The 10,416-nt window shown below is 38.2% G+C and overlaps 1 long non-coding RNA gene across 1 annotated transcript in view; it reads right to left on the bottom strand.

Moving 5' to 3' along the window:
- Positions 1-206: 206 nt before the first annotated feature.
- The window catches only part of LOC106149987, a 54,916-nt gene continuing 44,706 nt past the window's right edge, over positions 207-10,416 (bottom strand). Inside the window, exons 2-3 of the long non-coding RNA XR_001236494.1 lie at positions 7,281-7,450; positions 207-1,800 (exon numbers count right to left, since the gene is read on the bottom strand). This is a non-coding gene — a long non-coding RNA (uncharacterized LOC106149987). The remainder of the gene's footprint in view (positions 1,801-7,280; positions 7,451-10,416) is intronic.

The raw sequence follows: 10,416 nt of genomic DNA, 5'->3' as shown, positions 1-10,416 counted from the left end.
GGAACAGAAAAGAACAAACCACTAAAGAAGAAGCAAAAACAGAGAGGAAAAGAAAAATATGAAGGAAAGTAAATTAAAAAGAGAAAAGAGACATGAAAAATGAGGAAAAAAAACCACCCCAAAACCCAATGAAGAAAAAAGAAAAAAGAAGTCCTCTCAATTTCATCTATATTTTTTAATGAATAGTTTCTTTCCAGTATCTGGAGTCTTGGAATCCAGGAAGTCACTGCTTCCTCCACCCTGCTTGATGGTCTGTGGGTTTGTGAGATGTCCCCTTGCTCCAAAGGTCTCTCTGCCTGAACACCCGACCGTGGCAACCATCCAAGTAGAGATGTGTCCTTGTTCATGCTGGTCAATGAAGAAAGCAATCAGATCATGGGTCTCTGCTGGATGTAGGCAGTGGGGTGGGGATTCAAGCAGATTGCCAGACTTAACGTCCACATTGTCAGATCCAGCTGCTTCTGAAAGCCATGTTTGTTGAGGCTGGTTTCTCACCATAGTGCCTGGGAGCCCATGTTCTTCTCAGCCTGAGCTTAAACATCTCAGAAAGTTTATGTTTAGCCTGCATCATCTCCACAACTATCTCTCATGGTTGTCTCTCATCCAGTCATTGTGGGAGGATAACACTGGAAGTTCTGAAGTGGAGTAGTTCTGCAGCTGTTCCGTGGCTCAATCTGGAAATAATCCCTTGCCAAAATGGCACCTGACCAAACACTCTCTGGCAATCTACTGGCTGCTGCACTGGGTTTCTTCTCCAATTTTAGCCTACTGAGGAGTCACTTTCAGAGCACAGTAAGTCCTGACTCATGAACAAGTTGCATTTGGGGAGAAAGTTCATATGTTGGATTTGTTCATAAGTCCAACAAAGTCAGTCTAATACACCTTTAACACAAATATACAATGTAAAGCATAAAAAATCAAACACAATGCACAAATACTGTGCACTATCACATTGTACAGTGAGGACACAACAGTGTGACTGTAACAATGTCTGGCAGACGTGAGCTACTTTCACGATTTGTTCACATCTACAAATATTCATAACGTGAGGTCCATTCTTATCTGTGAAAGTTCACAACTTGAACATTTCTAAGTTGGGGAGATATTGTAAAACCCCACACTGCTTTTGTAGTTTGCAATAGCTGTGGGCTCTTTTTGGAGTTAGCATTGCTAACTGGATCTATAATTTTTCCCTAGATCTGCCTACCTCCAGGGTGACCTTCTCTTCCTGGGCATTGTTCATGATGTAGTTGGTCGGTTGGTTGGCAGATCTGCTGCCCCATGCCGAGGGAGAACAAACCACAGAGCCAGATTGGAGTTGGAAAACTGCTGTGCCAGGATTGAGAGTCTACCTGTATTTAAAAGTTTTAAAGGGAACCTGCTGTAGTTTGGATCTTGAGTGTAGCCCTAAGGCCTATGTGTTCGAGGCTTGGTCCTCAGGGTGACTCTATTGGGAGGTGATGGGAACTGCTTGGAGCTGGGGCCTAGTCGGAGGTTTTATGTCATTTGGAAGTGTGCTCTTGAAAGGAATCATGGAGTGCTGGTCTCTTTCTTTCTCTTTTACTTTCTGGCCATGAGGCAAATAGTTTTCCTCCGTCACTCTCCCTGCCATGATGTGCTACCTTTCTACAGGCCCAAATGCAATGGGACTAACCAAAGACTGAAACCTCTAAAACTGTGGTACAAATTAAACCATTCCTTTTTTCAAGTTGATTATTTCAGGCATTTGTTACAGTAACAGAAAGCTGAGTCATAGAACTGATTGCATATGTCTGTCTTCTCTTTCTCCTAGAAGCCAGCCTACAAGGACAAGAGAATGGAAGAAAAAACCAAAAAATCATTATGTTGGTTATACTTGCAGTGATACAAGCACAAAACAACCTGCTTTTCCTCCCATCAGTCTTTAAATGTGCTCTGTCAAATCTCTTTTCACCACACCCACACCTGAATGATATCTTCTGCAGATTCTAATCCTCTTCTGGGCACTTTTGTAGATTACAGTAGTCTCATTTTCAGGTATTGAAAAGTCCAGTCCAATCTTAGCTTCACTCTTTCATCTATTCCACACCTTGTCCCTTTTCCTAGCTTAGGTCTGACCTGAATTCTTGTAAATGAAAGTAAAGCTGTATAGTCTATACTGATTTTCTCACTTTCTCTTCATCCTATCTATTCTCCCATTTACTACCTGATGCTTCTACACTTCTTCCAGTGTCAAGCCAATAGAGAGGAGGGACTAAAAGAGAAGAAGGACGTTGCTTTTGATTGGATCTTGTTCCTGGCATTCATACCTCTGTGTTGCAATTGTCCAAAGCTGACTCTTTCTGATGGTACTTTTGCAGAGCTTTCTTCCTACTCAAGCACAAGACTTTTGATATTATGCTTTTCTACTCACACTTGACCAGATAAAACATCATGCAGCTGACTTCTCCCTTTAGATACCCTGTTGAAAGTTCATTCAGTTGAGCCAAACCTCTTGGATAGGGTCCCTTTCAGATCAGTCTTATTTTCCAGGTTTCTGACTTAGTTCTTGGAAAACTCACAAATCTCAACCCAAATCAAAATGGAAATTCAGACCATTTCCACTGTAGTCTTATGTTTACTCTACCCAGGCATTCTTGGGGAACCCTGTTGATTAGAAGGCATTAATCTTTCTGTCCCAATTGATCCATGTAAGTCCAGAGGACACAGGTCTAGTTTTTGCCCCCTTCAGAGGGGACAGTACAGAGCATGACCTAGGGTTTCTGTAGTTCAGCAGCAACTGGCTGGGGGCCAAGTTGTTGGTCTCCACTCCTAACAGATAACATAATGTTTTGAATATATGCCATGAACCCCTCTTCTTGACACAAATGATAGAAGCATCCACTTTAAAAGTTCATGTTTATGTCTCTCTTCAAAAAGTGCTCATTTGTTCTGAAGATTCTTTAGTTTTTACATCACTTTTTCTTCATATACATGCTAAATGTAGGGTAAAAGCCAAGTTTTTTTTAAAGGAATGCATGGTATATGATTCCTACCTTAATGTCTAGCACCTTCCTTTGGAATATGGGATACATTGCATTGTAGGCATTAAGCCTCAACACAAACTTCAAATTTATTTAAAAGTTTGTGTAAAGCCTGTTATACTATAATTACATAATGGCAGATAATTACAGACACATTACTAATCAAAGAATAAAAAGGGACTCCTAGAAATTAAAAGTGATAAGTGAAATTTTAAAATTCAATACAAGTTGGAAGTGACAGCCAAGGAAATGTCCATGAGGGTAGACATCACAATAGAAGACAGTAAAAGAAGAGATTTTCAAAGAAACAATAAAGCAGTATCTTGCTTGAAAATACCTTGTAAATGCCATTCAGAAGTAATGAAAATTTGCTCACATCAAAGACATTATTATGATATTTCAGAATATAAGCTATATAGAGTAGATGCTAAGATTTTGCAGAGAGAAAAACCAGGTCACATAATGAAGAAAGGAGAATCACAATCAATGTGGCATGATTTCTTGAGTCACATTAAAAGCTAGAAATGGAATAATGTGTTCAAAAGTCTAAAGAAAAGTTATTTTTAACCCAGAATTCTATACTAGAATGAGATTCTAATCAGCGAAAAGGATAAAACAAAGATATACTTAAGTATTCAAAAAGTATAGGTACTGGTTGTCTAAGCAATGTCCATCCTTCCTTCCTTCCTTGTCTTCTAGAAGAATTTGTTGGGTGTGAAAATGTGCTCCAATGCTATATTTTCCAGGTTCCTGTTTAGATTAGGAGTGGACATGGGAGTTGTTTCTGAGCAATACAATGTAAAAGGATGACTCCTAGGAAACATCCTTCAAAGGGGGTAAGATACAGCACACATACTGTTTGCTCATTTTCCTTCTTATCTTCCTGCCTGGATATGAAACTTTAAGTTGGAACATCTTTTTTTCATGTCTTTACAAGTTCCTGTTGATCTGTTTGTATAATTCTGTTTTCCACACCTTTCCCCTTTCTAGTTCTATTAAATAACCTTGAAACTTATCCCTGTTCAAAGACAATAAATAATCCATTTGATCAAAGCTGCTATCATAATTGTATCATTGGAGTCTGTATCACCATACCCATGGAAGTAGGTTCTGGACTACAAATTTTTAAATGAATACATGATCCAAAGAGTGAATAAACATTACCCTCATCTGTTACCTTTTGAGACTCCACCACCTTATATCAAGGCTTTTGCACTTGATTCATTGAACCTTTTCCTTACAGTATTTGCTAACATTGCCAATGACACCTATGACCCACAAGATCCTTCCAACTCCTTGGCCTTGATGATCCTTGACTTCTCTTAAGGGGAGTGCCAAGTTATGTTCCTTTTTGTCTTTCTATTTTCTTCTTCCACAGTATTTGTCGCCTCTTGCTAGGACACATACAATGCTGTCTTCGAGTTCCTTCACTCTATAATGACACTGCCACCAGGTTTATCTGAGAGACAGAGGTTCTTGGCTTTAAACCTAATTTGTTAAAAATTGTCCATGGACTTGAAGATCTCCATGTGTAACCTAGTTCCAATATCCCCTCCTCTCCTAACTCTCATGACCACCCAAACTCAGTATCTCTTCTTAACCCAACTAATGTTGAACTCCTCATGGTGAGACCAATTCTAATGTCACTTTCTCCCCTGCCCAATGATTGCAGCAGAATTAAATCCCAGAGCCTCTATGACCACAAAAACATTAAATAGTTATATCCATTACAGCATTTATTAAAACAATTAATACTATACATGCCATGCCATCTGCCCACGTATACTTATGGACGCTGCTTTATTTCTGTAACCCTAACTGTCCTAGCACAAAATGCCAGGCATGTAGTACATGCTCAAAAATTGTTAGATGAACTGAATTGAGATTCAAGGCACTAGTACTGACTGCAGTTTAAATCTACTGTCTTCTGAAAATAGGAAAAGCAATGTAATGCATATCAACTCCCTTAGGAATACTGCCTCATAATTATTTTAAAAGTTTTCTATTTTATCAAAGAGCCTTAGAAACTGCTTCTTTTCAAAGCTTCACTAAAGTATTATTTTTCTAATTAATTATTGCAGAGGGATAACTATTGCATAAATCAATTTCCAACTTAGTTTGATCCTGATCACTAATGAAATAGATAGAAGATCTGGAGCCCCAAAGAGAATGTTTTCAGATGAATAATATATTTTATTTGTCAGCAGTCCTCAGGCTCAATTTATGGAGAAATTAACTGAAAGTGTATTGCAAATAATTGTCAGCTCATTGTCAGTCTGCATTTCCAAGGTCCTGAGTAGATAGAATGACGAAAGGTAATTTCGTTTTTCTTTGTAATTGCTTTTGGATAATACCAGAGCCTCTGAAAGAGTGTGAAGCTCTGCATTTTGAAAATTGCAAAGAAAATGCAAAGCTGGGGTTGAATACCAAAAGTTCTCCATATGTCAGATGTAGCTGAATTAACATTTCTAGGGCTCTTTGCAGTCTGTTCCACTAAAATTGTCTACAACAGATAACATGACTTTGGACTTGAGACTTGAAAAACACTATTTTATGTGTCAATGGTGATACTTAAGAGGGAGATCTGAGTCCAATTAGTTTGATAGTAATTTCTGAAAGGAGCTAAAAAGACAGTAAAAATCCTTTACATGATATGAGGAGTTAGTGAAAGTTCTTTAGCTACTGAAAATTATCAGAAAAGAGGATAAGAAAGTTATGGCTTTCCTGTTACAAGACTTGCCAGAGAGTTTCCTATGCGTATGTTCATTGTGATTTTCTAAGAAGGGCAAATGATATATGCAGTGTTCCAAAACTTATCCAAACTATGCTTTCTTTTGTGGAATAAAGGTATTATTTAAGGACACACACTTTGAGAGGTATTGATCTGAAGTCTGACAGCACAGTATATAGGGACTTTCTAAAGTTAATGATTAGTGATTTGTGGCATTATAAGGAGTGGTACCACTGCTTTGTCTTAATTCATTAGAATAAATGCAAATAAATGACAGAAAGCTGACGTATGTATGTATATACATATCTATCTATCTATTCCATCCATCCACCCATCCATCCATGCATTCATCCTTCCATCCATTTTGCAGTACTGGGGATTGAACCCAGGGCCTTCTCACCGAACTGCATCCCCAGTCCTTTCATTATTTTTTATTTTTGAAGCAGGGTCATGTTAAGTTGCTCAGGTAGAGCTACAACTTGTGGTCCTTCTGCCTCAGCTTTCTAGAGTGCTGGGATCAAAAGGATGCACAACCATGCCTTATTTATAATTTTATGTTTGTCTTTCATAAAGCATTATTTCTTCTCTTTCCATTATCTGCTCACTTTCTCCATTAAGTTTTAGAAGCTCGCTTATCTTCATTGTTCATAGATTACTCTTCTCTTTGGTAAGGCAGCAAACTACCTGGAAGGCAGCAAATTACCTATGCCCTCCCCTCTGCTGTGGTCTTCTCTCGTGTCCTCATTATCCTTGCAGGTTAAAACTTTTCAGAAATTATTTTCATTTCAGTTGTGCCTTAAGACATGAGCATTTGGTCTTTTTTTTTTTTCTTAAACCCACAGCTCCTTGCCTTTGCTTCCCACACCCAGAAAACTACTGGTGCAGGTCTCCACTGACTTCCTAATTTCTAGGTCAGTAGATAGTTATGAGTCTTCTCTTGCTTCAACTTTCTTCATACCAGTCCCCCTTTTCTCACCCCTGCCCGTCAATACTCTTCCTGTGTTGGGCCTCTGGAAAACCCCTGCCTGCTCCAAAAGTCTCCTGCCCTGCCTTCTCTTCCTTTGCTCCCTCCTTATATGAGATTCCCGAGAGCTTTATCTTTGGATCTCACTGCACTGTCAACATAGTTTCAATTACCATGTTTATAGGATGACTCCAAAATCTGTATCTCCTATGTTCATTAGGGCTCTATGTTGCAAGTAACAGAAACTGTTTTAAATTTGATAAGGAATAAAGAGGAGTGTATTAGCTCAATTATTGGAACTGAAGACTCAACCAGACGCTCAAAACTGTCCTCACTCAGGGGCTTTTGTCCCCGCTGCACCTCTCAGCTCTTTTCTTCACACTGATCTGGTTCTTAGTTAGTTGCTTTAGTTTGTCATAGCAGATGCTCTGAAATTTCCCAGACCTGATATCTCAGCATCCCAGAGAGAGAGGGCATCTCTGTCTCCACAGCTGTAGCCAAGTTCCTATGAAGAATGTGACTTTGCCTATTCGTCCTTTTCTGGTCTTGGGGAAAGCCTGGGAATCTACCTCCTCTGACTTACAGGGCTTGAATAATTTGCTATGGCGCAGCAAACGAGAAGTGGGTCACAAAAGGAAGCCTGGATAGAAGAGATGAAGTGAGGAAAGAGATACTGTATCCAATTGATTGAGGAGCTCTGGATTCATGACACTTGTGTTGTCACCTTGGCTCTTTGCACTTCTTGTCCCGTATCTGTAAAAAGAAAAGATTGAAGATCTAAAGTCTTTTGTCTATCACAGTCTTTATATAGCTCTGTAAATAGTGAGCATAACAAGCAAAAAACTCTTTGAAGGTGCCTCTGGGCACCATCCAAGGGGCTGCAGAGCAAGGTGAGTTAGGTCATGAACCTGAATTCAGATGGCCTGGTTCAACACTGCCATTCTGCCTTATGTCTGACATCATGGGGATCTACTTTGTCTGTGCATGACCTGCTCAGTCTCCTGGAGTCTCGTGAGGTTCAGAAAGCCTCACACTTGAGTTAACACTGTAATGTTACTGGCTTGAAATTCTTGGTAGTTTTACACTTGAACTCTTATGTTTCATCAGTGGTGTCTGATGGGACATTTAAGCATATAGTAGAAGAGGTAAGCATAGTGTGAGTTCTGTTGTTCCTTCACAACCCATACCCCTGCAGAGCTGGCAGTGGCTCATGAATACAGATCACCAGTGGACCCACATGGTGTGGGTCTTTGGTCTGTGTGATTCAAAATGGGTAGAAGGTAAGTATATCATCACTAGTGCTGACTTTCCACTTGAAGCAGCACTTGCTTTAAATGCATAAAGAAGTCAATGGCATTCTAAGAAACAAATAGCAGGGAATGCTACATGCACTTCCTTATGTTATCTCTTTTTGCTAATCAACTACTTTGTTTATAATAGTGACATAGAGGAAAAGAGGATTTAATTTCATTTCTTTTAAATTCTTTTTTACTCATTAGTAAGCCAAAAGTGAGCAGTGTTGGTAGAATGTGTACAACTCAAATGAAATAAAGGTAGTTAAATTAGTTTTGTGCAGCATTTCTGTTCTGTGAGAAAAAATGCAGGTACACGTATGAGCTGCAAAGGAGCAAAGTGTGCAGTTTTGATTTTTCTGCACAGAAGTTATATTTGCATTTAAAACTGGCATTGTACAATATCAAATGAATGCTAAAATTCATATTTATAGCAAAACTAAAATTTTGTGTACCTATGAAAACATTAAGCAGCAAATAACAAATTAAGAGAGACTAAGAAGAAAAAGAAAAATTTTTGTATTTTAGTACTTTTTAAAAAGCATCTATTTTCTGCTTTTGAACAGAAGGATCTATATTTTCATTGTGCACTGGATCCCCAAAATTAGGTACAGTAGCATGCCCTGCATCTGAAATTTACTTTTCTGTGATTTTGCCTCCCTATTTATTATACGGGCACAATCAGTAGGGTCTCTACTACCAGGTTGTTGCAAGAATGAACTGGTCTTGACACTCTGCAATTACTCATGGAGGGCGAGCTTTTGTTATGCAGATGAGTCAGTACAGTCAACTTATAGGTGACTTCAGTCATCCAATCTTAAATTTCCCTTAATTATGACTTTCAGCAAACCAAACACGTTAGCTAATTTCCTACCCTTTTTCTACTTTAAGTAGTTTGAATGTAGTTGATGTTTTATATTGCTGAATTCCACACTGTGGATTCAACCAACCTCAGCCTAAATGTATTCTAGGGGTGGGGTGGGGAGAATAACAGTCTATACTGAATATGTATATATATATATATATATATATATATATATATATATACTTTTTTCTAAACAATATAGTTAAACATTACTTCATAACATTTACTTCGTGTTAGGTGTTAAAGTAATTTAGAGCAAATTTAAAATACTGTATATGAGAAGATGTGTATAGTTTACATGCAAATACTACACAATCTTATATAAGAAATTTGAGCCTCTGCAGATTTGGGTATCTACAAGGGAGGAAAGGTGGAGGGTGACACAGAACCAGTCTCCCTGGGCAGCTGAGGGATGAGTGTTTCAATGTCATTTGAGTAATAGGCTTGCTTAACTTACTGTTTTTAAAATATACCATCAAAATTAGCAGGAGACTGTATGGAGTCAATAGTAGGACAAAAGGCATCAAGAAAAATATTTCAGGAGAAGACCATTATAGCTCAACCCTTTTCTATTCCCTCCCTATAAAAGCTAAAAGGAAGGATTATTGTTTATGTGAAAAAAGCAAAAGACATTTCTTACTTCCAACAACAGATGGCGATGTAGCTAAGCAAATGGCAAACTATTCACCATGTGGAAAATTCTGTCAAGTGTGAGGACGCCAAGCTATAAATAACATATGGAAAACAATGAATATTTTAATTGGGTGTTAATAACTGAATATTGAATTCTTGTCTTCCACCTAACTCATAACAATGTTATGACAACTAATTAATAAATTATTGTAAAGGAAATGATTAATTATTTACAGTAATAATTAGAATAGCTTACATGCTCATAATCATAAAATGGTTTTCACAAATAGATACAAAAGCAAGTCATTATTCTGTTGTTACAGGAATATTGTAGTGCCTCTTTGAGGGCAATTTCCATCATCATTCCACATAGTCTGGGTTTACTGCACAGGCACCATCTTGCATTTGTTTGATCAAGCTTCATTCTAGCCATGGAATCGTGTATGCATATTTTTAAGAGTAGCTTGTCATACTTATTTGAAGTTGCTTACATAAGAGTCAGTGTGGAAGCCTACTTGTGTTGGGGAACTGTGTGGAGACACATCAACCATAGAGCAAACCAAAACAAAACCCTGCACCAGAAAAATCAAGTCTCCCTGCAGAGTCTCTGTCTCTCGTGCCTGATTTCCATATATAAAAACAAATCTTAAAAGCAAGTATATAATCACAGATTTCTTCTCCTCTTGTTCTCATTCCATATTTCAGATCTCTTTGACTGCTTCATATCTTCAGGATATAATGAAATCCCTTGTTCTGGAAGGAAGCCACGACAGATATATTTCAAGACCTCCCTTTCCTCTCTGCTAGCAGGAGAGCTAATGCAGTTTACTTATTAGATGAGTCACCATGGATACTGATATACTCAAGCCAAGTCTACCCCAGTGAGGGGAATTGGAGAATTGAGGCAATTATCCTCATAATTTAAATAA

The sequence above is a fragment of the Chinchilla lanigera genome, unplaced genomic scaffold (assembly GCF_000276665.1).
Source record: "Chinchilla lanigera isolate Chin_1 unplaced genomic scaffold, ChiLan1.0 scaffold00058, whole genome shotgun sequence".
In the NCBI taxonomy this organism is placed as follows: domain Eukaryota; kingdom Metazoa; phylum Chordata; class Mammalia; order Rodentia; family Chinchillidae; genus Chinchilla; species Chinchilla lanigera.
The sequence above is the reverse complement of the archived record's forward strand: the minus strand, read 5'-3'. Positions and strand labels throughout refer to the sequence as shown.